This window comes from Chinchilla lanigera, unplaced genomic scaffold, assembly GCF_000276665.1.
Source record: "Chinchilla lanigera isolate Chin_1 unplaced genomic scaffold, ChiLan1.0 scaffold00045, whole genome shotgun sequence".
NCBI lineage: Eukaryota > Metazoa > Chordata > Mammalia > Rodentia > Chinchillidae > Chinchilla > Chinchilla lanigera.
The window spans coordinates 16642245-16648490 of record NW_004955446.1 but is presented as its reverse complement, the minus strand read 5'-3'; positions in this window follow the sequence as shown (position 1 = coordinate 16648490).

Below are 6246 nucleotides of genomic sequence, written 5' to 3'. Positions count from 1 at the left end.
GATCCTTGCAAGTTTGAGACCAACCTGGGCTACAGAGTGAGCTCAAAGCCAGCCTGAACTACATAGTGAGACCCTGTCTCAAAAAAGACAAACAAACAAACAAAAAAATAAAATATATTTATAAAGTGAGTGTAACAAGAGTCTAGCTATGTTTTTACCCAAACACACTACATGTGAAAAATAAGAAGATACAAGCTGGCAGTTTACCTATATTTAACGGTTCAAGAACCAAGGAGGCTGAGCAGCTTAGACCAATACAGTGAGCAGAAGGAGGACGTGCACTCGATGACCCCGAACCCAGATCTGTCCTGAGGAACCCGACAGACTCAAGAGGCGGCGCGGAAGGGCGGAACAAGCCAGCCGAGCGAGAGCGGGTAGAGCGAGGATGCTGGGAAATCTAGACAAGGCACGCTGTTTGACTCCTAAAGATTCTTGACTCAGTGGAGGAGAAAGAAGCCTTGCCAGGGCACATCACCGGACTTCTGCAAAATCAGTATGCGTCAAAAGGAAACCGGCCAAAATGCCGAACCTTTCGTATTTTCCGACGAAACAGAAAACTGATATTCTTTCTAAAAGTATTACGCTGGGGGTGGCGAGGGGAGGAAAGACAGGAAGGAAGGCGAGAGGGAGGGAAGAAGGAATATTTTACCAGGTAGAGCAAGGTACTGTGTTGCAAAAATTTAGTTCAGCCTCAAGAGTTTCTCTTGCATTTGCTAGTCACAGAAAAACCAAGCAAGGCCACCGCACGCAAATCTCAGCAGAGATCACGTTCTCTTCCTCGTCGCCTGACGCCTAATGCAGCCACATGTGGACTGTCGGCTCCTCCTCAAGAGATGTATACAACTTTCCCTTGACCTTTCCCAGTAGATTCTGAAAATACCTTCTTGCTTGAGTTTCATACTGGATTGGTTATATTTAAGTTGATTATTCTTTTAAAAATTTGATATCAAAATGCGGAAAATATCCTTCCCCCTTGCAAGCTAAATTTAAGATTGCCCAGGTGGCGCTGGCACCAACACTTCACCTATCTTTATGCATATATGATAATCATCACTTTGTGTTTCTTACAGCCTTGTGATTTCCCCTAAAATACTGATTTCTTGTTGATCTGCTTCAAATGTAGATACACCATATTTTTGTTTTCCTTCACCCATCTGTTAACTATGAAGACTAAACTGTAACATATCTGAATAAATAGGAGCAATTTCTGTGTATAGGAGGAACTCGGTAGCTGAAGAAGGAAGGAATAATGAATAATGAATAAATTAATGATCAGGGAGAGGCATTGATTATATTTGTAACTGGCTAGGAAGAAACTCAAAAGAAATATTTTTGGTAAGACAAAACTCAAAAAAAAAAAAAAAAAAGACAAAACTCAAATATCAATCACCATGAAACTAAAACTACAAGTAGAGGATAGCCATGATTTTTAAATTTATAAAATACAGTTTTGTAAAATTTTAAAAGTGCTGTAGATAAGATTAAGTTCTTTTTTTCTTTTCTTTCTTTCCCTCTTTCTTTCTTTCTTTTTTTCTTTCTTTCTTTTTAAACACAGAGTCTCGCTGGGCATGGTGGCGCACGCCTGTAATGCCAGCACTTGGGAGGCTGAGGCAGGAGGATCGTTGCAAGTTCGAGACCAGCTTGGGCTACAAAGTGAGCTCAAGGCCAGCCTGAACTGCATAGGGAGACCCTGTCTCAAAAAGACAAAAAAAGAAAAAAAAAGAAAAAGGAACACAGTCTCATTCTGTAGCTCAGGTGGCCTCAAACTCATGGTGGTCGGTCTGTTTTGCCCTCCCAAGTGCTGGGATTACAGGTGTGGGCCACCAATTTAAATTCCCTTTTACCACCATCCCTTAGAACAGTACATAACAGTTTTTTGTATATGTGGATTTTTTTCCCAAGCTAAATATGTGTTTCACTATAAGAGTGAGGGACAAAACTAGGGCAGACTATTCAAGCAGTAATAATAGAAATATTTAATATCTACTGAATTCTACTCACTTTCCAAAATATTTTATGCACAGTAGCACACTTACCCTTTATAAGCACCATTATTCTTATTACGCAGATGAGTAAAGTGAGACATTTAGAGGTTAAGTAATTCCCTGAAGGTCAAAGAACTTGTGAGCAGTGGGGGTAGTATTTGGGTTTAAGGAGTGAGAATCCAGGGCCCATCCATGACACCAGTAACCCATAAACAAAATGCACAGAGCAGAAGGGAGTCGAGAATCAAGTACTGATTGTGCAACCATCCAATGACATGCAGCATTTATCTGTATTAGTGCAAAACAAGGATCTGTTCAGGTTAACTCGCTTATCTTATTAACATCTTGTTGGATACTCAAAAATTCTAGTATTTATATATTTTATTCTCTTTTCTTTTTTTCTTTTTTTTTTTTTTTTTTGTCTTTTTGAGACAGGGTCTTGATATGCAGCTCAGGCTGGACTTGAGCTCACTTTGTAGCCCAGGCTGGTCTCAAGTTCACAAAGATCCTCCTGCCTCAGTCTCCCGAGTGCTGGGATTACAGGCGTGCGCCACCACATGATCATCAGTAAATAAGATCACTGAGAATAACTGTCATGTTTGTGTATCGTTGGGTCAGTGTTTGGAATATGTTAGATACACCACATATATTTGTATAATTGACTTGAAATGTAACTTTTATATCAGCATGGTTTTAGTCTCCCAGTCCTTTATACAGTTACATTTATAAAACTGGGGGATGAATTAACTCACATACGCTGATGAGAATTCATTCCATATTTCTTTAAAAATGTAGTCTTTCTATGTATCTTACTTCATGAAAACCTTGTGGTGACATTATTAGCAATGTTTCACATGCAAGGATGATTTTTATTTATGTCGTTATTAGATTAGAAAGAAGTCTATAAATTAAAACCCACCACATTTACAGTAGTAAATTTTATCTAATGCCCACTTAAGAAAATACACTTTAGCAATATAGAAAATGGTATCTAATTATGTCAAAATAAACTTACAAGCCATTGTTTTTCCCATCAAGGGGGTAAATCATCTGTTTAAATCATTCTCCCTGAATATACAGATGTATAAAATACAAACTCTATTTCTAGCAGGAAAGCTGATTACAGTAATTAGAAACCCTAACATTGGCAAATACCTGCATAGGACAGGCCAAATGTACTGAATTTATTTTAAATACATAGCTAAGTTTTCGTTTTTGGTTGTTTTTGTTGTTGTTGTTTGTTTTGTCTTTTTGAGATACAGTCTTACTGTGAAGTTCTGGCTGGACTTGAGCTCACTTTGTAGCCCAGGCTGGTCTCGAACTCTCAACGATCCTCCTGCCTCAGCCTCCCTAGTGCTGGGATTACAGGTGTGCACCACCACGCCGGACTAAGTTTTCAACTAAGGGAAAAGTGTAGGTCTCAGAAACAAAATGGAAAACGCAACCAAAAGGTGAGCATGTGGGCAGAGCGTGTGACTGTCCTATGATGTCATTTTCCTCCCGTATTTTAGGGACCCAAGTTGTACTTCCCATATGAGACAAGTTATACTTCCTTTGAGTCCTTCACACAGCAGAGAATCAGGACTGAGAGACCTGAAGGGATCAGGTGCCCTCACATGGCTACACATCTGGTGGGTGATTTTACTTTTTAAAATTGCTCAGTGTCACAAGGAGGTAGGGAGGAAGCTTGTCTCTGCCTCTGTCCTATGTGGAAAAAAATCTGTCTTGAAATAGAATGATATTCTAGTCTTTCGGCTATCATAGGTTTGACGTTAAAAATAGAGACATTGCTGATCTCAGTGATATGCATAATGTGGTTTCCGAAGCAGTGTTTGCCATTAGGCCACCTGGCAAAGCTAATGCAAAGCTGTGCTTCAAAGGAACACCGCAAGTAATCTCAGGAAAAGAGCAGGGGAAAGATTCACTAAAATAAACTCAGTTAAAAATAATAAAACACGAGGAAACAAAGTATCATAAACAAGGTGACATAGACACAGTAGGAAGACTGGAGACTCAGTAAGGTAAGACAGAAAAAATTTAAGAGTGAATATAAAAATAATATGTCCAGTATAAAAAAAAATTAATGCACAGAGGTACAGGGCTGGGGGGTATGGCTCAGTGATGGAGTATGTACTTAGCATTTTAGAAGCCTTGAGTTCAATTCCCAGCGTTTGTAGGTAGTGCAAATTTAATGTTGAAATAAAACTGCCAAAAATATACATAGCATGATGCTTTCTTTGTTTGTTTGTGTTTTTGTCTTTTTGAGACAGGGTCTCGCTATGCAGTTCAGGCTGGCCTTGAGCTCACTTTGTAGCCCAGGCTGGTCTCAAACTCACAAAGATCCTCCTGTCTCAGCCTCCCAAGTGCTGGGGTTGCAGATGTGCGCCACCACACCCAGTGGCATGATGCTTTTGCTTTCTAAATGGAATTTTTCAGATCTTTGTGTTTGTGATTGATGGCATATATATAATGTATATAATATAATATAATATATCTATAATGTATATAATCATATGTATAATATTAAATGCACAGAGGCATAAACATAGTTTTACTGATAACTGGTCTAAGGGACTGTGGAGAGGAAAAGATCAGACTATGTAGACAAGGAAAGTAGAATCAAAGGCAGTGATGATTAAGAGGTTATGACCCATGTAAATGAAACAATTTGAAGAATAAGAACCTAAGAAAGCTTGTCTAACATTGGCGCGTATTACACAGCATGAGAAGTGAGGCAGAGTCACAGAAGGCGTCTACTCCAGCTGGACAAGCCAGGCAGGCTAAAGTAGACACTGGGATCCGACCCCATCACTCTCTCAATGAGTAGCTCATGTGACTTGCAAATAGAACTCAAGAGCTGGCCCGAGCGATCCATCAGACCCCTCCCCAAACCATGTCTGACCCGCAATAGTTGAATTGTGGGGCACAGCCACCCTGTGCCCCCAAAGGCTCCCTGGCTCTAGCTCTCTGCCCTTTGTTTTCTGGAATTTACAGGGTCCAATGGGCATGGGAAGGAGATAAGCACCAGCGGAGAGCTCAGAAACATCCTTGCTGCCTTAAATCCAGTCCCCGGGCAGTATGTTAGTGTCATTTAGAATTCTGATGGGTGCCATCCTAGATGCTGATGGTAGGATGTGCTTCCTTTATCTTTATACATACACGGGGTGATTGAAAAATACAGTAAACATTTAAATTAAAAATTTATTACAATGAAAGACACACTGTCATCAGTCCCCCTCAAAACCCTCCCCCTCACCTCAAGCCCACTTCTCCCGTCATGCCTGCCACTTTCTGAAGCAGTTCTGGGAGTCCTCTGTCATGAGGGTCTTGAGCTGTGCTGTCATGGCTGCCCCAAGGTCCTGAGCAGATGAAAAACATTTACCTTTCAGTGTCATGATGACTTTGGAGCAGAGCCAGAAGTCACACCGTGCCAGATCTGCTGCGTAAGGTGGTGAGGATGCAGCGTCATGTGTTCACAAGCCCACTCTTCCGTGGGATGGGACTCGGCAGCAGCTTTCACTCCATTTTTTATCACACCGCATAAAGACGCCCACAGAGGAAGACTCCAGAATGGCTTCCGAAGGTGGCAGGAACCATGGGATGTGTGTGTGTGAAAGAAAGGAGAGTATTCTGAGGTAGGTTAATAACAGTGTGTTGTCAATTTTTAAAAATTTAAACATGACATTTTTATCACACTTCATATTTTAATGGAAAGTCAGTAAACAAAAAATAAACTATTTTAAATTGGACTCCAAAATTATGAAACATTATTAATATTTTATATTTATTACTCATTAATTCAAAATAAATGTATTAACACCCCTTCTGGGCACAAGTTGAGATAATAAGCACAGAGCAGTGGGAAAAATGTTTAATAAACAAACAATTCCTTCTCTCTCCACACTCTCAAGATTCTTCCCTATTGTGGTTTACAAGATATTTCTTTTTTTTTTTTTGGTACCAGGAATTGAATTCAGGACCTTGTGTTTGCCAGGCAGGCGCTTGTGCCACTGAGCTGTATCCCCAGCCCTACAAGATATTTCATTTGTTTCCTTGATTTAAATTAAATATATGACAATATCTATTCAGGAAAATAAGACACTGAATGTATAAATTCTGGACAAAAAAATCTGTTTTAATCATTAAAAATATTACAGACTATAGAAAACATCTGCAAGAAGAATTTAAACTTTGGAGAGCCATGGGTCAGAGACCTATCCACATCACTAAGTAAAGTAATGTTATGGTTTGAATGTGTGTG